Below are 25,574 nucleotides of genomic sequence, written 5' to 3' on the forward strand. Positions count from 1 at the left end.
ATTTAACACTTTTTCCTGGCCCCTAGAGCTGCAATGAAGCCTGGACAGAGACAGACTGGTTTGCTAAAATGAGGACACACTGCTTCTGTCAGTATAGATGTTAAGAAGCTTATTAAAGGACACAGCAGCTGCCAAGTGAATCTTTAATCCCTGCCAAATCCCCAAAGTTTGTGATCAGTTTAAAGCAGTTCATGTAAAAAAGAAACTTTTACTCATCATTCCACGTGTGTTTGCAGATCAGATGTGGTTACTTTCATGGTGTTAATCAGAATTCATTTTACTTGTAATTTTCAGAGTGAATTTTGACTGTCCTAAAAAACACTCCCCCAAACCCTGCTCTCTTTCCCTGTTTCTTAAAAAACACAGGAATCATATTCATTGTCCACACTGGTATTTTAAGTGGCACACGGAGTGTGGCAGGTGACATAGCACATAGCTGAAGAGCAGGCCAAATCCTGATGCTGTGGGCTGCCTTAGTGTTAAAATATCAGAAACTACAGGGGCAGTAAAGCTTGCATGTCCTGACTGATATATGAGTAAGGGTTAACTGTCACAAGTTGATTTATTGAAAAACTTTTAATGTACTTGCTCATTTTCTCTTTACAAACCACATGATCACGCTGAGTGTAAGTATCTCATGCAGAAATGAGTAAGGCTTTTTGAGGTTCCTTTTTCATACAAGTCTCATTCCTATTACTTTGTGGAAAGACTGTACCAAAAAAAAAATCAGGGCAGGCTATATAGGATAAATTTGTTGTTGTTGTTGTTGTTGTTGTTTGTTTGTTTGTTTTTGTTTTGTTTTGTTTTTGTTTTGTTTTTCTTTTCAATTTCTGAAGAAAAGAACGCTACAGTAAGTCCATCAGACAGTGGATCAAAGGGTGGAAGTAGTGTACCTCGGTATGCTGTAATGTGAGCTATTTGTTCAATAGTTAGCCCTAGTTTACCAACATGACTATTCATTCTAAAATAAGCACTCTGGCAGTGTTTGCTCCCAGGCAAATACTTGCTCTGCTGCAGTTCTTTCTCAGCTCAGCTGCCTCTGATCCCCTTTGCAAGTGCCGAAGTTGTTAGCCTTTGTAGTCATGCGAGTTAATTACCACTCATTTGGGTCCCTTTTCTGCATGGCCAAAACCTTTCATGTCCTTTACATGGGGCTGAGAGGAAAGCCTAGCCCTCGTTCAGGCACTGCTCCTCATGCGATGTATGATTAATGGTTGCCAAGAAGCGCTTGGCCGCCTGGGCACCGGCAGGTCGCGGCTGTGCGGCTGCCCGGGGAGTTAGGTAGCGGGGCGGGCTGAGCATGGAGCATCTGCTGGTGGAAATTGGTGCCAGGGCCCACCAGGAGATGGCCCTGGGTAGTCTGGGCCACCTGGGAGGTGGTGGCCAGAAGTGGCATCTGGGCACAGATGGGATAGGCCTGGTGGGCATAGGGGCTGCAGCCACTAGGCCCTGTATGGGGCAGTGAGGGAGAAGATGGCCGCTGGCTGGAGCCGCTGGGGTAGCTGCTCATCGCGGCTTGGCTCTTCGGTCTTGGGCTGGGCTCTCTTAGCTTTGGGAGTGGCTGCGGTAGCCGTAAAGGAGCGCAGACTGTTGTTTGGCTTTCATATCAGTCCAGGGAAACTAGATTTATCTGCCAGGCCAAAAGAGTTGTCCTCACCAAAGCGGATTTTCACCCACAGTGCTCTTTAGAGGTTGTGGCCTGCAATAGCAGGAAGATTGGCAGGGACCACATACTTTTACCATCTCTAATCTCTGGGGCTTTTTACTTGAAATATGCTTTTCCTTTTCAGCTAAATAAACCATAGCAAAAAGCCTTTCACTGTGTGCTGAAATATTCTCAAGTGCTCTTGTTTCCAAGGGTGGCTTTACTGGGGGCAGCAATGCAGTCTCAGAACAGAGCTCTTACGTGTCCCAATTACAGATTTACTTCCCGTGCCGCTGACAGCTTGATTTGTGAAAGAAAAAGAGACAAAATAGCAAAACAAAACTCAACCCACAGCCTGTGCAAGAGAGAAAAACATAGCCTTGCTGTGCTGTAGAGGAAGTGTCAAATAGAAATAACATTTCAAAGGGGGAAAGCTTTTAGTCTTCATGTACATGATAAAAATCCTTTTACAAGAATAAGTCGCATAACTGTAACTATTTTTAAGCTTTAGAAATTTCCTGTTTAATACCTGTGGGATAAGTCTGTGCAGCTAGCTGGAGACCAATTTTAACCTTGGACTATTGAAATGTGTTGACCTGTGGTTTGGTACAGAGCTAGCCATTGTTCGTCCGTCCTTCCTTCCTTCCTTCCTTCCTTTCTTCCTTTCTTTCTCTTCCTTCCTTCCTTCCTTCCTTCCTTCCTTCCTTCCTTCCTTCCTTCCTTCCTTCGGCAAACCTCTGCCTACCCCCAAAAATTTTAAATGTCACACGACTGACTATGCTGGACCTGTTTTACTTTTCTGCGTAGTTTTGCAAAGTAGCCAGATACTGTGAGGAAAATGTTGCTTAATTAAGCAGATGTCAGAAACCCACCATGATGCTTTTATACAAGTCTGATAGGTACTAAGAGGACAGTAAATGCATGTGTAATTCCAGAGCCATTTCATCTGGTTTGAGACTAAGCAGCAGTTGCAGAAGGAGAAGGCTGAACTGGGGTGTTCTGCTGTTGAACAAACAATTTTATTTCTAAAACAACATCTCATGGCAATGCACCGCAGGGCTCATGATTCATAAAGCCAGTCACGCACTGAAGGGAGCTGTGTCTTGATTTGTGGCTTGTAAAAACAGGAGTTTGCTAATAAATGTGTTCTTCAGAATGACAGCCTAGCACATTCTTGAAAGTGGACTTCTTGGCTTTGTCTTGAACAGTAGCCACCTATGATTACTGCACAGTGCTTTTATGATAGATGAGACAGCTTCCTTCTGGCCACTTAGTTATGTCACCATTATATGGCAAAAAAGAATCAGGGTGACCCAGCCTAAAAGGGGTAAAGCAAACAGCAGGGCCCTGCCATTGACAAAGCAAACTTGCTTTAAGCGCATTCTCTAGATAGTCTGAGTCATCGGTCTTCAAATATGTTTATTCTCTTCTTCCTTCTTCCCTCTTTCCCCAAGCTGTATTACAAAGCAGTGCTTTGACTGGAAGCTGGGGGTGTACTACAGAGAGGGAGGTCCCAGCTGTGTGTTCCTCTCCCTGCCATCTCCTCCTTCCTTAATGCTGGGAATTTGTTTTAAATCCAGTCTTGAGAGGAAAAAAATACTCCCTGGTTCTGAAATGGAATGAACTGAAGATACTTTTAAAATGACAAGTGTTTTTCTGACAAGAGGGTCTGAGGCCTGTAAGGACAGATCCTTGTGCCACAATGTATTGGGTTTATGTGGCAAATAGTGAGCATCCACGGTACTCAAACTGAATATGGCCACCCAAATGGCTGTGTTTAAAGCTAAGTAGTACAGGTGAGCAGGTGTATTTTGGTAAGTACGAAGAAAGACAGATAAACTGATTTTCCAGACATACTAATCCTGGAGGCATTGCTTGGTTATTCACAGTGCACAACTTTTCCTCATGTTAGCCAAATACACAGTTCTGGGGATGAACTTCTAGTGTCTGCTGAGGCCAGGAATCTGCCTTTGCCAATTTAATTCCTTATTAGAACATGTCAGAAATATTTTTTTTAGCATGGCTGTATATGCACGTCTGTTTGTATATGTATGTGTGTGTGTTCCATTGTTAACCGTGAGCATTAACTGTATCCATCAGGGATGAAATAAATGGACTGTAAAATTTCCTTGCCATCTGCACAAACATCAGCCTGGTGTCAAAAAGAGTACTTATGTTTATGAAAGCTAGACTGAGTGATGATGGTGAAAATTCTGCTACCTGGTACGCTCTCTTTCAAATGCAGGATTCCAGTTTTCTCCTGTATAAGAACTTCATTAGAAAAGCACACAGACTGAGCAAAACAAAGTTACTGCTTGACAAATTGCCTTGATGTTTTGTTCAGATTCAGAAGAGGATTTCTCATCCTTCCACGGAAGTGAGCTACTTGTGAGCATGGTCAGAGGCTGCAGTGAGCCCAGCCTGAGCAGCAGCAGCTCTGCAGCTAGTTTGCTTGTTGACAAGAACCACAGGGCAACAGCAGCACCAGGGGCAGCATTAGGGTGGCAAATCTGTAGATGAAAGAATACAAATTTGATTACAGTATTTGTTATGCTGTTAGTCAAAGCTCGTCCAGTTGCATTTCTGTTGAGCAACATCCAGAGCCTGCTGGAGGCAGCGGGAGTTTTACCATCAGCTTCCCTGGGGGGTAGGATTTTGCTCACTGTTTAAATTAGCTGTATCTTCACAGGAGCATATGGGAGCAAACGCAAAGGTTTTGAATTGAAGGAGCCAGTAAGTGGCCTTACGCATTTACTTTGTTACCCAGGTAAAAGCTGAGACAGCAAGACCCATCTGCTAGACCTTCAACACATCTCTGTAAAACCCATGCTGGAGTGAGAGCATTCTTTTCGATTTTATTTATGGCTCTGGCTGTCTGAATGAGTGCATCTGGAGCTCAGATGCCTTATGCCCTTATTGTAAATTAGTTAACTTGAAAAACTGCACATGCTGTCAGAACTTTGCTGTGGAAATGCCAGGCTCTGTAGTCGAGGTGCTTTTGTGTGTACGTATGTTTTTTACGTGAAAAGGCTGTTGAACTTCATGCATAAACACTGCTCTCTGTCTCTTTTCCCTCCCTCTTTTGTTGCAGACTGTGAAGTAGCATTGAATATTCAGGGAAAGCTCCCCAGAGAGATTAGGGACACGGACAGATTTTAAACAGGGCCTTAATGCATGGACACGAAAGGACAAACGTTCTAGAGGGAATACTAATGCAAATGCCCTGGTTTGGGGTCAAAATACATTAAACAGCTGCTTGCATGCTAAAGATGCTTTTAAAATCAATACAGACAGGAAATTATAAAATGTGTATGTACAGATTTTGCTACTTCCTCAGTGTTGTAGCCTAAGAGAGTGAAAGGGTTTCACTGACCCCCTTTGTTATAAAGCATACAACACTGTCAAGTATCGGTGCTAAAGAGCAGGGCACCTATTTATTGAACCCTTTCGCAGGGCTCAGAACCTGCCGAAGCCTATTTCAGGGAGGAGTTGTCAGTGTCCTTCCCGGGGAGCTGTGGGAGGTAAGGCCTAGCAGCTGCAGGCATTAGAGTTTGATGAGAGTAAACTGCTGTTATTATCAATTGCTCAGACGATGCAGTTCTGGAAAATAACTTATTGCTATTTTAAAAATCTACGTTTTAAAAAATCCAGTGAAGTTATTGCATTAAAAAAAAACAGTAAGTAACTACATATTTCTGGGCTAGCTACTCAGCAACTACGATTAAATGGAGAAGTGGAGTCTGACTATAAAAACTGGCAGCCTAGATGGGTCACCGTCTGAGACTGAGTTACATAACCCTAACACAGCAATATCACAGCCACGGCGCGGCTTTAATACCACCGCACAGTTTGTATCTATCATTGAACCACGTGCGTATTAAAGGAAGGCTTGACAGATTTAAAATAAATGTAATGAAAAAATAATTCAAGTAGCTCACATTCCCTCCAGCTGCTGAAATAAATATGTTACTCCACCACTGCTGTACCCTTTCCTTATGGGACCTTACCCTGACTCCACATCACTGCTGTGCTGTGGTCTCTGACATGAAAATAATTATCATTTGCAGTATAGAAGAGGAGCAGCTTCCTTATAATACTTACGTCATTTAGGTTCCCGGTGTAAACCACGCAGCATTACCTGGGCATTTTGTCAGGCATATTGCCTGTACCACCAGTGTCCCATGTTACAATAATCCCTAAAAAAGCTGCCACTAAGTTGAGGTACGTTGTTTTAGGTGCTGCATGTTTGTGACTGCTGCAAGCATTTGGCAGCTTCAAACTCCACAGAATCCACATTTTTTTTACACTCCAGCTTAGTTTGGGGCAAAAGGACAAGTCTTCAGGAGCCCTGCAGTGCTGCTGGCCATAGCCTGTAACTTTTCATTGCTACCTTCCTTCTGCATCATCCCCATGTCTCTTCCTTTTGGCTCCTTTTTGCGTTCTACCAATTCAGACATTTATTTCCAACCCCAGCTCTTCTTGGTCTTCTGCTCCTAACTGTGGTCTTTAAAACATTCCTTGGAGACATCTCCTCTGCACCCTGAAAGGTGTTGCCGGCGGGTTTTGAGGACGTGCTCGGTGTATGCATCGCATCCTGTTTGTCACTTAGATGACAGCGCTCAGGTCCCAGTCTGCAGCTGTAAGACACAGGCAGAGCTGCAGCTGCTGTTCACTGGAGATGTAATTTTGGATTCCTTCAGAAATGAGATGGCCTCCCTAACCTTAGTCTTGCTCTCAGTAATGCCTGTGGTATAACCACACTCAACAGTTTGTGGTTTGGATTTCCAAGAGAGCAATTCCCGTTGGGAACACGACTGCCATCGACACAAATGGCAAGGCTGCAAGATGTCTGCATTCAAACATGGCCATTAAGCCTAGTCAGACAGCAAGACCAGTCATGTCCCTGTCTGCAGGCCAGTACTTACTGAAATTAATATTTCTGAACCCCTGAGATGGTTCCACTGGTGTCAGCGAAGGCCCTTGCATGCTCCCACTCATCCTCCCTACCATAAAACCCACAGATGTCTCTTCAGCTGAGTGTCACAGCCACTTCTCTCCTTTTTCCATGCTTGGTTGTTCTGCAGAGGTATTTGGAGAAGAGGAAATGCCAAGGGTGGGGAGCATTTTGCCTCGCTGCTCGTATGTACTTTTCAATAGAAGGACAGAGGCCGGATGGCCGGGCACTTTCATAAATCCTGCCTGCAGCCAGTGCTTGCTGCGGCCGCCTTGGTCACAGCTCTCCCCCTGAGTCCCAGCTCTTTGTTACTTACACAGGGATGTAAAAGGGGTGCAGGGTGAGTGAAATGAAGGCACCTTCTGACATTATTGCCTCCATCCGGAGGGGAGGAATACCGCCCACACACGTCTCCAGCAGGTGGCAGCGGCAGCCCTCACACCGCGGGCAAGGAGGTGGCTTGGCTTTCCCCTTCAGCCTGGGGGGACAAAACCCTGCCCTCCTTGTGCCTGCCCAGACCTCTGACCCACGGGTAGCTGCTCAGGAGATGGTGACAGCCACAGATGTGATAGGATCTTGTGGCACGAACTGGGGGGACCAAATGCTTTCAGCAGTGGTGTCTCTGCAACCTCCTTGCAAAATTAGTCTTGCCATTAATGTAGAGAAAAACCAGTCTGAATATACCATTATTTTTTTTTAACAAAGGATGTCTTCAAGCAGGTGCTTGTGCTCTGTAGGTACTGCAGATAAGTTAGTAGAGAGTGCTTTGTTGTGTATTTGTTGGTGCTAGCAGTTGAGTTATCTCAGTACAAGTTATCTCACACCGAGAAAGGAAGAAGCCACCCGCCAAGCATTTCTGAGGTAATACTTGCTTCTAAATAGTAAAAGAAGCCATCTTCTCCATTTGGAGGGAATTTCTGTGGCTTTGAAGGGCAGATGTAGAGCAGAGTTTTGGCCCTGTAATCAGGTACTTTCAGCAAAGTACTGCGTTCAGCTCTGGGGCCCCAGCACAAGAAGGACATGGACCTATTGGAGAGAGTCCAGAGGAGGGCCACAAAGATGATCAAGGGGTTGGAGCACCTCTTTTATGAAGACAGGCGGAGGGACTTGTGGTTGTTCAGCCTGGAGAAGAGAAAGCTCTGGGGAGAATTTGCAGCAACCTTCCAATACCTAAAGGGGGCCTACAGGAAGGCTGGGGATGGACTCTATCAGGGAGTGTAGTGATAAAACAGGAACTAATGACTTTAAACTAAAAGGGGATATTTAGATTAGCTATTGGGAAGAAACTCTTTACTTGGAGGGTGGTGAGGCACTGGCACAGGTTGCTCAGAGAAGCTGTGGATGCCCCATCCCTGGAGGTGTTCAAGGCCAGGCTGGATGGGGCCTTGGGCAACCTGATCTGGTGGGAGGTGTCCCTGACCAAGGCAGGAGGGGTAGAATTAAATGATCTTTAAGGCCCTTCCGACCCAAACCATTTTATGATTCTATGGTTCTGGGAAAGTGCCTGCTGGGCTGGCTGCAAGACCCCTTGGTGCTGAAGAGCGCTCAGCTCCATGCCCCTGGGCAGTGAAAACATTTTACTGCAAAAGGAAGTGGATAAAAATTTCAAGTACATTTGAGAAGCCAGACAAGTTAAACTTTTCTGCAAGAGACATTCTGGCTTTTACATTTCCTTTCTTGAGATGGAAGATAGCTTTCTTAATTTAGGCAACGATTTTCCAACCTCAGAAACCACAGACCCGTGCATTTTTTTTGTATACCCTGCCTTCCATGTTGTCCCATCTTTCCCCATTTTCCTTTCCTAGCGTGATTGCTGTTGTTTACAAAAAAAAACCCTCTTTCTTCTTCTTTTCTTCACACTGTCTCACCTCAGCAGGAGCCAAGTGTGGGCCCCTGTGCCTGCCACGCAGAGCCAGCTGCTGCCATGGGAAGGGGAAGGCAGGCGACCAGGCCAGCTGCTGCCTGGCAGAGGGAGCTGGCTGCTGCGCTGCTGCTGCTCCTCGGCCTCCAGCCGCTGCCCTCTGCTCCCTCCGTGGCAGCCGTTCAATCCTGAGCACTGGCAAATAGGAGGAGATCTACTTGAGGGAGAGCAGCAGGCTGCCTGCTGGTCAAGTTGATAATTTTTGATAAAAAAAAAAAAAAAAAAAAAAAACAAGGAAGGAAGGAAGGAAGGAAGGAAGGAAGGAAGGAAGGAAGGAAGGAAGGAAGGAAGGAAGGAAGGAAGGAAGGAAGACAAAGACAGAAAGAACTAAAAATAACCCATGAAGTTCCAAGGTCTCTTGTGTGTTTGTTCTTAGGTACTATTAATTTGCACACAGTGGCATGAAACTGAAAAATGGACTGGAATGAACTCCTGGTATCAGGGCACATTATGTTTACTGTGTGCCTTCAATTCAACAATGTGCTGAAAGGACCCTTGCACTTTCTAGATATACACCATGTGGCTAAAAGTAACTGGTTTTCACATGCAAATAATTAAGTCCATTTTAATTTTTTAAAAGTTTTACCACTAAGGAAGAAATGCATGTGTTGCAAGTAAGGAGTAGAGGAGAAATCATTCAGAGTTGTACAGTTGACTTTATGCTGTGGCAGTCTGCCCTTTCCCACGTGCTTGTCTCCTGTTGATAACGCCTGGTGTTATGCATATGCAGGAAGGCAGAACGTGCAACTGGACAAGAGAGCTGTATACGTAGAGGAGAATTTTGACCTTGCTGCTACCTCAGATGTTGCTGTTCCTTCTTATTTCTGCCCATGTATCCTTAGTTTCTTATATAGTCCCTTTCTAGACAATATCTGAGACTGGTCTGGGGTCTGGGCCTGTCTTTTTTTTTTTTTTTTTGGTCCTGTTTTTGGTTTATACAACTTCTGATAGATTCTTTATCACCTGCTCCCTACAAGGCAAACTGCAAGGCTGCTTTCCTTCTGTAGCAGCTGTGCTGGAGAACTGCTGATGAGGAACAAAATGGGAGCTACTGAGCAATCATGGGGAGACTGGCTATTTAAAAAAAAAAAAAAAAGAGCTAATTAGAGCATAGAGAAAGAGGCAACACTTTGTGCAAAAACACCAGAAGGTAGACCCTCCAAATCCCATACGCTCCCTGTAAATAGCTATAATTAACCCAATAGTATTCACTTTATCAATTAAAATTTAATTAATATTTTCTGTCCTTGACAATCATATTAAAGGCAGTCAGGAAAACATAGTGGCAGCTGGGCTTCTGCAGAGAGCAGTTGCAGTCAAGAAGAGCTACAACAACAGAGGCATGGGAGACGCCCCTCCATCTCTCGGTTGTACCTGTGATAGAACTAAAACTGGTCACCGAATTGCTGGCAAAGGAGGGGAGGATGGCAGACTGTGAGCACCAGTCTTCAGCAGTGACAGGCAGCGTTACACTTCCAGGCATCACCCTACAAATGCAGCACCCATCTGGGTGAGAGAGAGGGGTAGTGAGAAAATGAATGTTGTTGTTACTTATTTGACCTTACCACCCACTGAGGGCTTCTGTACAGCACTTTGTTCTACCTAGTTTTTGATGTTCTGCTTGGTGCTTTGCCTCAGTGGAGCAAGCTCAGCAGAGATACCCCTCCTGAACTCCACGGGCCCTATCAAAGCAGTAAGGTTATTGCTAAAAATGGTGTGTCTGTACTAGCAGCTTGGCACACTCCCGTTTTGCTCCAGGGACACGTTTCCTGGCCACTCATACTGCCTGTGGCAATTAGTGTTTGAGCTCTCTTCTGGAACAAATCAGTTGGTATCCCAAGGGGAAACCTGAATGTAGTCAGCCGTGTAGATCACTCCAGGGTTTGCTCCAGACAGACAGGATAAATGTGGAAGACACCAAATGTATTTCCTTCCAACCAGAACAGTGTTTCAACATAATTCCATTTTAGGCTATAGCATTATTTGTCCTCTCCCCCCATCCTTTTCCTAAGACACACAACATTTTTTTTTCTGGCATGGTAATGCTTTTAACCCAGCGCTGCTCTGCTGGCCTGCTGTATAAAGCTGTTATTATTCTGCATGCCTTGAACTGAAAAAATACCACCAAAGCCATGCACAGAAAATAATGAGTGTTAGCCACAGGGTCGTAAGAGAGGACCTGAGCTGAGCACCACGCAGCATGGCTGCAGCACGTCTGCTCAGCTCTTAACAGCATGGTCATGGGCTGCTCTGCAAAACTGGCCTGTGGGTGAGCGTCTGCAGGGCAGAATGACTGTGGGGTGAAGCAGGTCTGTTATTCCTCATTTACCAGGAGGGTACAGACTGAATCAGCAAGATTAATGGCGTGTGTTGAAACTAGGTCTCCCAGATCATGGGGAGAAAGCTTTCAGTACAAAACTGTTAGACAAACACAAGCAGGGAAAGGAGATGGGATGCAAACACTGTCACCACAACCTTCTTCTTGTCTTCTCTCCACTCCTCTGGATGAAACATGGTGGGTTAGGCATGTTTTTGATACACCTAGTGGATCAGGCCCTTCAGGTAGCCAAGTGACATGCTGTTTCTCAATCCTAGGGAGGCGGGCACCAAGCCGTTCAGTGCTATGAGGTGAGAAGTGCTTCTGAGCACACCCAGAAGCAGAACTGGAGGATCCTGGTGGACGTCAGCGTTAGAAAAGCTGAGTGTCACAACCAGAAGTCTCTTCGGCCTCTAGGCTTCAGTGTGTAACTACACCCATCACAGAGCTTGTGGGCCTTGTGGGCCTTGTCCTTGTGGGCTCTCCTATGGTCACACAAGAACAAGCCTCAGGCCTGCCACACCGTGAGCTACATCTTCCACCAGCTCTGTGCTCCCAGGCATGTCCTGAAGGGTGATGGGGATCAAGACGAGCGAGTTCTCTGCCCTAGTGGGACAAGAAGTGCCTCTGGTGCCATACAAAGGTGCTCACACAGGGCTGGCAGACTAAGGAGATGAACACGGACAACAGCCATTGCTGCTGCTGCAATGGTTCTGTCCACTTCAGGTTGGGGCATCCGATATACGGCAGAGTTGAGAAACAGCCCCACAGAATCTCATGTTGCCATATGTTATGAAACAAACCCGATCCGTTGTTGTACTGTTGGTAATTCCAGATAGATTTATGTAGAATTGAAGGAGTTGGAGATAGGTGCTGAGAATCACTGCAGTCTTCATCCCAAAATGAACCTCAGAATGAGCACAGTAACTGCCCAGCAACGATTGCTCGAGTTTTCACGCATTGTTTAGCTTGGTCTTTCTCTCTCTTAAGTCTAGTTAAAGATTTTACTGGGTATTTAGAAATGTACTTCCCCCAACCTCTCTGAAATTCACTAGCTTTTCTGACTTTTATAAAAAGAAAAGCAGAAACGAAACCCTAGGCAACTCTCTGCTAGGCTTTGAATTCAACATTCAGAACAACAAATACATCCAAACAATCTTTGCTTTACTGTTAGTCATTTGTACAAACCTGCAATTAAAAGGCTCAACATTTGTTCTCATCTCTTTCTGAAATTACATTTTCCACTTCCTAGGCCCTGGCCTCAGGCAGTGAATTTTTGAAGCAATCATGCCTTGATAATTAATGTTTAAAGATGAATGTTGCAACTTTTAACACAGTGTGTAGCTGAGTAAACATCCTGCAATCCCTTGTAACAAAAAAAAAAAAAAAAAAAAAAAAAAAAAAGGATGAAAAAATACATGGCTCTTACTGGAAGCTGCAGGTTTTGCGGACATTATCCTTAGAGCTCCCAGCTGTAGTATGTTTGCTTACTGCTCCCTGTTTGCTTGGAGATGTGGGATACTGCCATGCTTGAAAAAAGCAGAAGAAAATAAATACCACATCCAATCTGTCAGTTCTTTGTGCCACTGACTCATCTCCCCAGAAGGCTTGCTGGGAAAGATTAGCTCATACCAAGAGGGAGGAGACAAATCTTTGACAAATGATCAGTAGTAGTAACACGATCAATGCTATTTTGGATTTTACAAAAGGGCAAGAGGATGAGGGATGGAGTGGGAGGAGAGAAAGGGGTAAAAAGGTCAGGATGTGTGTGGGAGAAAGCATGGTCAGAAATTCCCTTTCTCTTTCACATACCTTTGTGTATCCCAAATCCATCTCTTCTTTGTAGAAGTTACAGCTTCCAGACTGTTACTAAACCAAGGGGTTTTACCTCTGATAGCAATCCCTCCTTCGTGGGGCTTCTGTGTGTTCCTCAAGCGCTCCTCATTGGCATTTACCTGAAGTGCTCTTTGTGGCATTTTTGGTGCTTGAAAAATTAATTGTGTCATCCTTTTCCATCATCAATCTGTTGCAACTGAAAAGGAAAGTGGGAAAATCTTCAACTTTGGCATTTCAGGAAGGGAAATGGATGGCCTGGATTGCCATTGCTGACTTACTTCAGGCCTCGGAGCTGGGCATTGCAATCCTGATTCAGATCTTTTGGTAGACACACCTCATGCCTAACATTTCCCAATCGGTTGGCACGAGGCAGCTGCCTGTTCATCTAAGGCTCCCATCTAAGTACTCGCGCAATCCCCAGAGTGGTTTCTGTAAAAAGGGACAAGGGGGGTCAGAGTGTGACCATGGTGGGGTCTAGACATGCCAGGGACCCTATATTGTATCTGCTAGTTCTAGTTCTGGTATGGCCCCTTCTTATCTGATCTCTCCATCTGTTCTCCTGGTGCTGTTCTACATACACAGAAGCCTTTCTACGTACACAGAGGCCAATGACAAAATTCCCTAGAATTTCTCCAGACGGGTCAGTTGGAACAAGAACAGAATACTTCGGGCTGGATTTCAATTTCCTTTTTTATTATTATTACTTTTTTTTTTTTCCTTTCCTTCTCTATCTCCCAGACAAGAGAAGGACATTGACAATCCGACACAACTCAAGGTCTGCAGACCAAGTTCGGAACAGGTGCTCTGGGCTTTATTGTTCTTTGGTGTTTTTTCTGCTCAAAACAAATGTCTGATTCTACAATTAAGCATGAAAATGGAACCTCCCAAATAATCTTGCCTTTCTTGCCGTGAAGTTCAGGCTCTAAGAAAGATTAGTAAGAGAAACATTCAGCACCAGTCATATTCCTTTGGGTAACAGACAAGTTTCTGCCTGTACTCCCTCCTAGTATTCAGTATGAACAGGCATTAGTGACTTCCTAAGCAGCAAGCCCAGCTGAATAATAAATGAAGTATTGCCTTCTGCTTTAATAATTTCCTGTTCTTTTAGCATTGTTTATATACCATCAACAGCATGCTGATACATTCACTGTGTACCCACTGCTTGGCTATTTTATTATCTATGGCTTTCGTTATCTGCGCTGATTACTGATCCTAAAAGGAATGAACTAATTTTTAGATGATTTTACTGTTGAAGCATAGTGGTTTTTAATCTTTTTTTTTTTTTTTTTTTTTTTTTTTTCATTTATGAGCCCCCTTAAGAGTTTTCCAGTAAAGGTATTGACCTGTTTGTACCAAATTTAAGCCTGCACAAAATAGCTTGCTTTTTTTCTGTTGTTTTTCAACAACATCCTTTAACAATCAGAAGCCCAGGGAGCACTCCTGCAGGGAACGGGGTGCTTCAGATACCCTTCATGTTAAACATGACACAGATTGTTCAGCATTTTGCTGAGCCGAAGCTTTATCAAATCCATGGTGTGAAAAATGCTTTGGGACTAAAAGCAGTGTGTTTTTCAAGAAATGCTTAATCCTAAATGGATCATGCAAGTAGAGTGTGATAGAGACTCCACTGCAGTTAATGAAAAGGTTTTGTTTGACCTCAGTGGGCTCTCAGACAGGCCAGGAACATATGCTTGCCATTGCTAACAGCATTCATTTAGTAGAGTTTCCCTTCCTAGATGGGGAATTAGTTTTCTTTCTCTGTTGTTTGTACAGAAAGACTGTAACAGCTCAAGGAGATCATGCGGGAGCCACGGTGTTTAGAAATGTAGAGCTGCTTTTGAAGAGAAATACCTCCCAACTCCATGTCTAGCCATTTAGCTGTAGTTCAAACAAGCATCCCCACCAGGCTTTTCAGCCAGCTCCCTGTAACAGTCCGCATCAGTCTGCTGTGCACACTGCCTTGCAGGAGTGAGGGCCTGTAGAAGAACCCACATGAACAAGCAGAAAGCAGCCACCTCACGTGCCAACTCACTTGTGTGCATTGTTCACACTAGTGAGCGTGTACTTTAGGCCCTTCCAAGCTTATACATCTAAGGTTGGAAGTGTCTATTTTTTATTTATTTTTTCTTGTAGGCTGCATTCCCAGCTTATTCCAAATCCTGTCCCCAGCCTTAACATCCTTCATTCTTACATTGCCTGGTTTGAAGCCAGTGGACTCGAACTGGGCAGGCTCCCAGCCACTTCGGTTGACTCTGGTACATATTGTCTAGAGGGCATTTGGAAAGGCATATGACTGTTGACTTCCAAGGCTGTTGTTTCATAAGGACAAGGGCTTGTAAAGAAGCAAGACACGGAGCAATTTGGTCAGGGGCACAGTTGCCTAAGTATCAGTGATGAGGGTAAAATTTAGGGATCTGGTATTCTGAGCATAATGAATTTGCTGTCCTTGTTTTGTTTTGTCTTTTGCTCTTTGTCCTCCTTACGTCTTCACTTGTTAGAATTAAAATGGACAATGTAATTTATGCTCCAAATTCCTTTTCTTGTTCTGAAACCAGCAATAAATGCGGTAGGTTTTTCTAAAGAAGAACCTTTCTCTAAAGGTGCCATGCCCTACAGTTTTCTCCCTAGGAGCACAGGATGGGGGAGGAAAAACCTCCGGCAGTGACCCTTTTGCTATGTAACCTTTCCTTAAAATGCCAGCAACTGAGCTTCCACAAAGAGGAACAACAAATATTGAAAGAGGAATGTGAAGGACATTATGAAAGACGAAAGCAAGAAAAAGGGATCTGCTCAGACATGTTTCTCGGGGAAGGTGATGTAATATGTACTGCAGAAAATACTCGTAGTTGACATAACTCACTCTCTGTCTAAGTAGCCGTGGCTGCCAGCGGACAAGGAGAAACAAAACCTACAGCTGGGAATACAGCTGGTCAGGTAGTTTTGTTCAAAAGAAATATAGCAGGCATAAAACTAGCTTTCAAAAGATGCCGATGAGGCTTAATTGAATTGTGTCCTATTAATTAAGGCTGAGCAACCAACGGATGAAAGTCTCATTTCTGTTGGGACAGTTTATGGTGATACTGTAACATTAAATCTGGCATACTGGGAGTACTTCAGAGTTGGTGTTTGGATGCCATGGTATGCAAGCCCACAAAGTTGAGCAAATGTTCAACAATTTTTTTTGGCAGCTACCTTGAAAATGACCTGGTTTTTTATTGAATGATTCTCACATATTTTAGTTAGCTTTCTTAAGGAAATGGTACTTAAATGACTGTTCTTTGTGTGTACATTGTGCATGTGTACACATAAATGTATATAGCATTTGGGGACCTCCTTCCCTGTTATAACCAGATCTAACAGAGAGGCACAGGGTCTTCCAGATATTAAAGGCATTAAGAATTTTATGTAAGCAGGTGGCTGGATAATGAAAACAGTCTTGATCTTTTCCACAAAGGAGAGGCTACAGGGCACTGAGTTCTCGGTTGGCTTTGGAGAATCCAGGAAGCCCAAATCTGGAGGATCACTGGGTTTCTTATTCCACTTCTCACAGAACTTACTGGTTTAAATATCTTGGCTACAGCATGAAATGTTTATCTTTAAAACTGCTAGCTCCTCTATTGTGTTCCTTTTGCTATGTGTACAGAGCAACGTGCTGCATGTACGGACTGAGAAATGACTTCATCTGTTTTCAGGTAGGCTAGTTCATAAAAAATGGATGAACAGGCAAGCCAGAGGTCATGGTATATGAACTATTGTAGATTTATCCTATATTGCCAACAGAGGAAGAGTTGTACAGGAGAAATGTCCATTATGAAATCTATGTTTGTCTGTAGGACTTAAATACTTGGTCTATTACCTGCTTTTCACAAATATTGCTGTCACTGTTCAGACAAACAGTAGGCATGGCTTAATGCAAAAGAATGTGTGGCAAAGCTGCAGAAGATCCCTAATGAGCTTAATATGACTCATGTCATCTCAACACCTCACTTGCTGCACTGTAAATTGATTACAAGGAAAACACAAGTAGTAGGACTGACAGTACTAGAACTTGTCTTGGAGCAGGAAGGCAAATGACTGCTGGATCCCTAAGAATGGCCAGAGTATTCTTCCTCTCCCTCTATTAAATACTCAGTCCTTTGCATTGTCTCTTTTGTTGTAGGTGGAGTCTGGATAAGAGCTATCCTAATAGCTTTTTAGCTTGACTGGGGCTACCAAGTGATAGTGATCTTCAGCCAGTTTTGAGGAGTGGCACCAAAAAGCCAGTTGTTATGCCGAGTGTTGTATGGGACAAATAACACTCTGCTTCCTCAGCTGCCTGAAAAATATGCTCTAGGCACCGACCTTCAATCTGAATACAGTAAGTCAAGCCTCAGAAGTCTGCATCCACTGCACAACTGAGCTTAAAATAATTATAGTTATCAGCCTATCATACAATTAATTTAGACCACGCCAGGGGGAAAATCTCTAGAGCGAGATACTGTGTAGCTGACACTCATATTGCCAGATCTCTCCCTGTTGCACTAACTGGGGTCTTGTTAGTACACTGCTGAAGCTGGGTTGTATTTCAAGAATTCCCTCAGTTACAGCAGCGCTGAGTCCTGAAAACTGCAGTGGATCTCTGATAAAACCCTGCCCACAACCAAAAACTGTCTTGCTTATTGGCCATGATAAAAGCCTAAGGTTTCTTTGTGCAATTTCATTTTACTTCCTCAACTGGAAAGTATAGAAGACACCTCCTAAGCTGGCCAGTTACTTAAGTGAATGAAGTTTCAGAGTTTCAGTCCTTTTTTTTTTCTTTTTTTTTTTTTTCTTTTTTTTCTTTTTTTTTGAACTAGGGAAGAAAGACAAGATCAGAAGACAATATTACCTACCATAGTGAAAACTCTCTGTCCCTGGAGATGTTTCAAAAACCTCATCTTGGGTTTTCCGTGCAATGTACTGGGCTCTGTAAAGACAAAGATTCTCCCCACTTAAACCTTGGTGGCTGGCGAGCTGGGGGAGGAAGGGCGGTGAAACTGGCTGCTTCCATTTTGCATAGAGATGAAAACCAGCTGGTTGCTCCAGTTGCCCTTTAGGCCAGGATTTGATAAAACTTCATTCCTTTGCTGTTCCCACCAAATCCTTTCTGGTGTTACACTCACATACACAGCCCATTCCCATTCCTGCATAATCCCCATGCATACTCCTGCTTCTTTTTATAAAAGTCCATTTGTGGCTTGAAAAAGCTCGTGTCAGAAGCAAAACTATTTAAGTCTCTCATGATTTCTTACATTTTGTCTTTTGGAGCACAGTTGCTAAAAGTCTGAGCATAGTTGTTGGTCTGATTTGAATTTCTTCCCCTCCCCAGCCCTAAACCAGGTGACATTTTTAGGTTCAAATTGTATAGCAGGAAGCACACTAAGCATCACATCTGAGAGAAAAAGGAAACAACAGGATGCGGCTGCGGTGCTGGGTGCTGCAAACAGCCCAACTCCTCGTGTTAAGAAACATTTTTTTCCCCCCCCTTGGTTTAGGGCATGAACAGTCCTTCAAAAGCTACCCGAGATCCATTTGCTGGGTGATGGAATGTAGGCCTGCCTAGCTTGCTTCCTATTAGGTTATTAACACTTACTGCATCTGTAAGTGCTGGTTATTGAAGGAAGGGCTTAGCTTTCTACCGGAATCCTGGGACTAATTAAAACATTGCCATTCATATTTAATGAGCAAGTTGTTACTTTCACCGGTAAGCTGGCTTAGACTCTCAGTCCCATAAAGCACAAACGGCACATACAGAATCGTAGTTAACAAGCCGATTTGGGGAGAAACGCAGTCAGAGGAGCACAGCTTGCTCAGAAGCTAAAAATGTTTGGTTTTCTTCTTACTTTCCCTCCCAGCAGTGGGTACTGCGTATGCTAACTAGTATGCATCTCTCAGCAAGGCACTCAGACCTCGCAGGGCCAGTTCTTTCTTCCAGTAAGACCTTTGCATCATAAAAAGGCCCAGACAAAACATCCCCAGGGGAAAATCCTGTGCTTATAGGGACTTCCAAGCCCAGTGTAGCACCATTGGCTCAGCTAGCCTCTTGTTCTGGGTGGAGGAGAATGGCCTGTTAGAAAGGAGTGGCCAACACAAATGAAGAAGAGCAAATAAGACACTTGAGGGTGTCCCTAATGGATTGCAATGTAGAGGGCAGGCAAAGGAAGTTTTTCACCTTTTCTCTGCCAGCCTTGGGCAGAGGAGTGGATCTGGTGAGTTTTAGCTCTGTCTATCTATCAGCCAGCTTTGCTGTCTTATTGTTTGTACATCCACAGAGTAAGCTGTCCAATCTTACCTTCTCTGATAGCAAGTCATACCTCATGTAAAATTATGAGATGTACACTTAAGAAGTGTCGCATGAGTAGAATAAATTTGGGAGAGTATGGTTCCTCATTACCAAAGTTATAAAGCTCAAAAAAAAACACAATACATCAGGCCATTTCACGGTGGCCAGAGCAGCGAACAGTGCATTTTATTCCAAATATTTAATTTAACAAATATTAAATGCAAATGTGAACACTGTCGCTTTGACGTACACTCCTGGTCCGGCTTTACTCTTGCTTATAATGATACAAATCAAGAATAACTCTACTGAACTCAGCAAAGTCATCACTCTGCGTAAAACTCAAGAAGAGAGAGTGACTCTCGCTATTCCATTCAATTCACTACAAATGCAGCAATACGTTTAAGACCAATGCACAACCAGATCTGAATGGTAAATCTCAGGCTCAGTTCAGTACAGAGTTTTTGAGCTAAATTTCCATCTAAGTACTCCTGAACACTGCAGAATGAAATCATTTTCCTGTGGTGTAGACTAGTGGTGTTTTTTTTTGTTGTTGTTGTTTTTTTCCCCTGAAACAATTAAATTTGCCTTTTTTGTAAACAGAGACCATATAAAATACATGGCTGACTTCTGGCGAAAAACCTTGAAGACCGTGACTTATTCATATATTAAAACAAAATTATAATCTACAAGCTTCTGTTTTGAACCTAAGTTTTTGGGTCTATCAGCATTTTTTATTTTGCACCAGTTTTCTGCATGCTGGAAAATACACAGTCTTAAGATAACATTAAAAAACAAATTATCTAGGAAGCTCATTTTTTCCATTATGAAAGTGTCTAGTCATGCATTAGTGAAATGAATTAGTCACCTAGCACACCTTTCACAGCCTCAAAAGACTGGGGTTATGGGCTATGCTTTCCCACGTGTAACAGTGGCATCCCTGGACACTCTTCCCACGAGAAGAATATCCACTCCTCCTTGTACCTACACCACTATCACTCCACAGTTTCTGATTATGTTTTATTCGGATGCAATCATAAATCACTCACAATTCAGTCCAAGGCCTAAAACTAACCAGACCAGTTCATAGTTCTGGAGTGAGCTATTCTGTTTGCACTGCTCTCCAGATTAAAGCATTTCTTGTTGTGACATGGAAAGACTCCAGGTGTGCGGTGTTCAACAGGGAATGGGGACAGCATGACACTTTGGGACACATATGCCTGGGGAAGGGGGGAAAAGCAGCAGGGAAAAAATGCACATTTGATTTTGAACCACTCAGTAGAAGTTGACTGAACAATAGCAACCTAATTCATCCTTTGCTTTAGCACTCCACTTTCTGGGATTGTTCAGCCTAGAAAAAAAGAAAGCTTAGAGGATCTCATCAATGTGTATAAATACCTGTAGGGGGTGTGTGAACAAGATGGAGCCAGGCTCTTGGTGGTGGTTTCCAGTGCCAGGACACGAGGCAGTGGGCACAAACTGAAGCACGAGAGGTTCAGTGTGGACATTGGGAAGCACTTCTCTACTGTACCAGAATCACATATTACTTCCAATTCAACCACTCGGAGCAGTATTACCATCCTTCTGTTGGGAGGGAGGGCTGTGACATAACTACTTCAGGTGTCACCTCGTGACTGCTGCTTTATGCCAATGGCACTGGGAGCATGGGAATGATCTTGAGAACTACTGTGATAGGACTTGTCATGTGCAAAAACCAAGCAGAAAAATATGGATGTCTGAATTTTATGACATTTAACTTCAGTGCAGACTACTGAAGCTGTAGTGGGTTTTGGGGTTCAATACACCACATCAGTCTCCCGCAGAGGATGAAGATAAGCGTATAAAGGGGTTGCTTAGGCCCAGGAACTGCAACAGTAAATTCTGGGCATGAATAAGTGTCCCAGGCTTCGGGGCTACGCTGTGATCACACTGTAGGCGAAAAAAAAGAAGGGGGGGAGAAAAAGGAAAAAGGAGACTGAGACTTCCATAAGCATGAACTCTGTAGTTCTAAGCAGAGTTCAAGCAAAGCTGCAGTGCTTTCAGACCTTACCTGGCACTTCAGGGTAACCATGGCAAGCAAGACACAAAGGCACAATTGCAGCCCTAATGTAAAGCAACAAGTTTCTGTCCATCATACTGAAAATACAACATCTTGGCAAGTTAAAAAAAAAAAAAAAAACACATTTTTTTCATACTTCTGCAGTAAACAATGCTGTTACCAAATAATAAAGCCTTCATTCTTTGATGGTGCTGTTGGAAGTGGAGAAGGAGCTCATCTCACTTGGTGCTCAATTCTGCCTCCACTTCTGAAAATACAAGTGACTGCAGTTGGATCACTGCAAGCTAAAGTGCCTGGGTTTGTCTAACAGACCTCAGGGAAGCACTGCTGGGGTTAACATATTGCTCTGCCCAAGCATATACAAGTGTATTGCAGAAGGCACTATGCAAATAATGTTCACAGAGTTTATAATTTCCTGTTGGAACAGCAAAGAAAAGAAGGTCATTGATTTAAACCAGAGAATACAAATGATTTCCTGCCCACAAAGCTGCCAAATGCTTGGAGTTATTGATTTTTTTTCCTCCCTGCTGCTAACCAAACACTTCTGGTCCTGTCATGGGCATCATCAGCTTATTGACTAAGTAAACATAACCCACTAAGCTGAACATTTTAGAAATAATAGAAAATTATAGTGGCTATAGTAACAAAATATTTACATTCTGAAAAATAAAAATAAAAATAATAAGGAGAGGAGAGGAGAAACAGTTTCTGAAGTTAATTAACTTTTATGTAGATTCAAGTTTCTGGAATTTAGGTTTGCATCCAAAAGAGAGAGAAAAGAACAAATTAAAAGAAGATTGAAAAAAAAAAAAAATTCCTAAGGAAGCTGAAAAGGGGAGGTTGCAGGGAAGTGGGTACTTGAAATTTTGAAACCCCAAGGAAAAAAAAATGTTGGAAATTAGAGGTGGAAAGGGTAAAAAGATGTGGCAGCAGCGTGGTGAAGGCATGTATTTATTTATTTACTTATTAGCAGCAGGGGGTATGTGCTGTTGTCTGAGTACTTTTTTTTCAAGCCAGAACTGAACACAGCTGATGCCTGGCCTTGGAACATGTCAGTCTGAAGATAGCACGTACGGTATTAATAAATGTAGAACAATACTTGCTGTCAAGTTGGTTACAAGGCAGTAGCTCACTGAAGGGGGTCTGACAATGTCAAAAAGCATTAGACCAGAGCCAGCGAATGCTTTATACACTGCAGCTGAACCCAAAAGATGAATTGATGCCCTGTATCTGACTTTAAGGCATCTGTCTGCTCTGGAGAGCGCGTGTTTGTCTGAGGAAGCGAGGAAACAAGTTGCTTTTCTCTCCTCCTTCAACCATCTGCCCAAGCGCAGAAGGCAAGGAGTGAGACGTGAGAGGACAAGCCCTGGTGCGGTATGAGTGGGGAGAGGTGTGTGGTGGACAAAATGGCCTCGAGAAGCAGGAGAGCATGCTGAGGAGACATGTTCAGAGGAAAGGCCTGGTGGGCAGCCCAGGCCAGGGAACATGGCCCAGGGAGGAGATGTCTCTCCACCAGGCTGGGACAGCAGAGCGAGGGCTGCGCTTCGCTGGGCCTCCCTGCCGCAGGTAAGGCGGCTCGCTTCCCCGGCAGAGATCCTTGCCGTCCTTTGGCTGGAAGGCCAGGTGGGAGCCAGCAGTGAGAGAAGAGCCACTCAGGAGAGCCACTGGGAGGAAGTAAAGCAGCAGATTACAAAGTGATGAAAAATAAGGGTATCGGCCTTCCACGGTGACTTAGCAGGCGTGACGGTTTCCTCCACCCCCTCACTCTCATGCCTGTTGACTGAAGAGTACTATAAGGCAGGTAGTCACGGATTATTAATGACGGCTTCTTTAATTTTATAATAAGTGCCAACTGCGGCTGCTGTAATTATTCTGCCTGTCCGACAACACGCCCTGTGCCAGGCTGCAAAATACCTTTTCTGGAGCACGTTGTCGTGCCGCCTCACATGCTGCAATTGCACCCGGGCAATTTCATACCTAAGTAACGCTGTATCTTAGGCTGTCAGAGCATTTTGCCATCATTAAATGTCACTATCTTCCAGCGAAGGAGGAACCAGGATGTATTTAGTCACTTATTTTTGCAAGTGTGAATTGAGACACCCAAAGTTTATGGTTTTAGCCACAGTGATCCAGTGAGTCAGTCCCTGAGCAGCTTATGAAAGCCGGGAGCACTGTCTTCTGCTTTGCCTGCACTGCTGTCATATGAACCACAAAAGGCACAGATAAATTAAAAGTCACGCAGAGTTAGAGGCTTTTTCTATCTGGGAAGAGATCTCTGGGAGTAACATTTTATAAAAGCGATGGCATCTCTTTATCACTCTTCCTAATTCCCACAAAGAAAGAGCTGAGTAGCTTGCAATGAGAAAAGAAAACAAAAACAAATGGAAAAAAATGTGTGTTGTGGTCAAAGACAAAGTCTTTCCTGTACAGCCTTCAATTTAGGAAGTCTGTGGGCATGGATTCCTGCCAGTATTATTAGCAGCTGTGATTCCCAGCTAGCAGATCCTATTCTCTTTTCTAATGGACCACAGCACACCTGTGTGTTACATGTATGCTGTATTTGTCAAATCTCATTACATTTAGCCCTTGGTAATCTACCTTGTGATGAGCAAATGTTTAAAACACCACCAAAAAGTATCTGGGAAAAAAGAATAAATAAAAAAGTAGCAATAAGTATTGCTATTTATTGTAGCAATAATTTACGAGGAAATAATGAATGTTGTTAGCAGTCCTCTTTGAAAGCTACCAGTGAGGGCGTGTCTTAAAAGTGCCAGAAAGCAGCCTAATTTTCAAAGATCCCAGCACTTCTAGGAAACAACAGGCCTGTATAGGTATTGGCTGTTGTAAAAGTGTGGTTTGTGCTTTCGTCCAGTTCCCAGACTGTGACACCTCATTGCTGGGCCAAGCCCTATGTTCCAGCTCTATAGAAGAAGCTTGTCTCCATACCCCTAAAAGTAGGTTTGCTATGGGACACAGCCCTGATGTTTTGCAGAACGTGTCTGGTGTGTTTTAGCCTAAAAGAGAGGATGGTGCAGGCACAGCCTCGGTCACTGGAAACCAAGTGCTTGACTTGGCACAGGCTTCTTCTGCCACAGCTCTGCAAAATGAAAAATCTCTTCCCTAGTAGGTCCTGTAGAAGGACCTGAGATGTAGTGAATAAAATGAAGACATCATTTCAACCATTAAAAAGAGAGACATTTTTCCCTCATTTTTTTTTTTTCCCCACACATGTTCAGAGGAGGAAAATATGGATTGCAGTCAGCTGTTCTCTATAATTTGTCTTGACTCATTTTTGGAAGACAAGGTGATTCACTCCCAACTGATTTGTGAATATCCAGCAAACCTTTTTATTTTTCCAGAGGTGGATGGATAAATCGAAATCTGTTCCTTAGATCAAGTTAGAGGTGTGACACCAGATGTTATGTGTGCCAGGCTCCACCACTTCTTTTACCCTTTTGCTCTCTCCATCTTTATTTCACATAGCTCTGTATGCAAGTTAACAAGCTAGGTCTGTCTAAATGGACACCTTCAAGTACCACAGTTTTTTCTTTTTTTTCTTTTTTTTTTCTTTCTTTCTTTTTAATGGTTCCCATCATAGCTTTTTTTTTTTTCTTTCTTTCTTTTTTTTTTTTCAGTCTCGGAACAGTGTTTTTAGGTCAGAATCCCCATTGGTCTTCTGCTGTTTCTGGCGTTCAACACTTATTAAAATGTCATGAGTATTTGAGGTTATTTTTTTCCCAGATCTTAATTTGCGCTAACAGATTTAGCTGATACTGAACCAGTTCTACTCATATGGGCAAGGACCAACTTCTGGAAATGATCCAGATGTCCAAGATGTTCGAACGTAATTAGTTTTTCTCAAAGCCTTAGGCTTTAAGTGTTGATCTGATGTATTTCAAAGGGACTTGACTTTCAGAAGAAGGGCAAGGTCAGCATTTTCTGAAGGAGAGGCCCTTTGGGTAGAGTGTAAAGATGGGCACTTGAAATAAACATACCACTTCTGAGAATCTAGGGAAATTTGGGATAGTATTTTATTTAATTTTGGTTTTCAGTAGGAAGTATGAATAAAAGCAAGGTGTTTGTCATATGCAAAAATATGTATTGCTATAATACTGTGTAATAAAAAGCATTAAATCAACAATATGTTTGGCCTTAAGACTAAGGTGGCTGTTTTGAATCCTTAGTCACTCTATTGACTGCTTTCACTTATGTTGTTAATTTTTAAAGGCTTCGTAAATCAGGCTTCATGCTGATCACAGCAGGCTGGATCACATCTTTCCCCCCCTTCATTTAAGGAAGCAGGCACATTACAAGGGAACAAGCATCATATGATTTACACTATGTTCCTGCCTGAAACATTTTTTTCCTGTGACAGTCTCCCTTGGCATTTGGTTCCTTTAGGTCACTGTCTACTGCATGCCTATTTATTGCATGCATATGGATCGTATTATTGGAGTTAGTAAGACTACAGGCAGACATAAGCCTTATCAGGAGTGGAGTTAGGGACTGTAAATATCCGGGCAGTGACTAACTTCTAATGTAGC

At 43.4% G+C, this 25,574-nt stretch overlaps 1 protein-coding gene across 2 annotated transcripts in view; it reads left to right on the forward strand.

The window, feature by feature from the left end:
• COA1 (cytochrome c oxidase assembly factor 1) overlaps nt 1-25,574 on the forward strand; it is a 52,613-nt gene that overhangs the window by 11,638 nt on the left and 15,401 nt on the right. The window lies entirely within an intron of this gene.

This window comes from Netta rufina (genome assembly GCF_964035555.1).
Source record: "Netta rufina genome assembly, chromosome: 2".
NCBI lineage: Eukaryota > Metazoa > Chordata > Aves > Anseriformes > Anatidae > Netta > Netta rufina.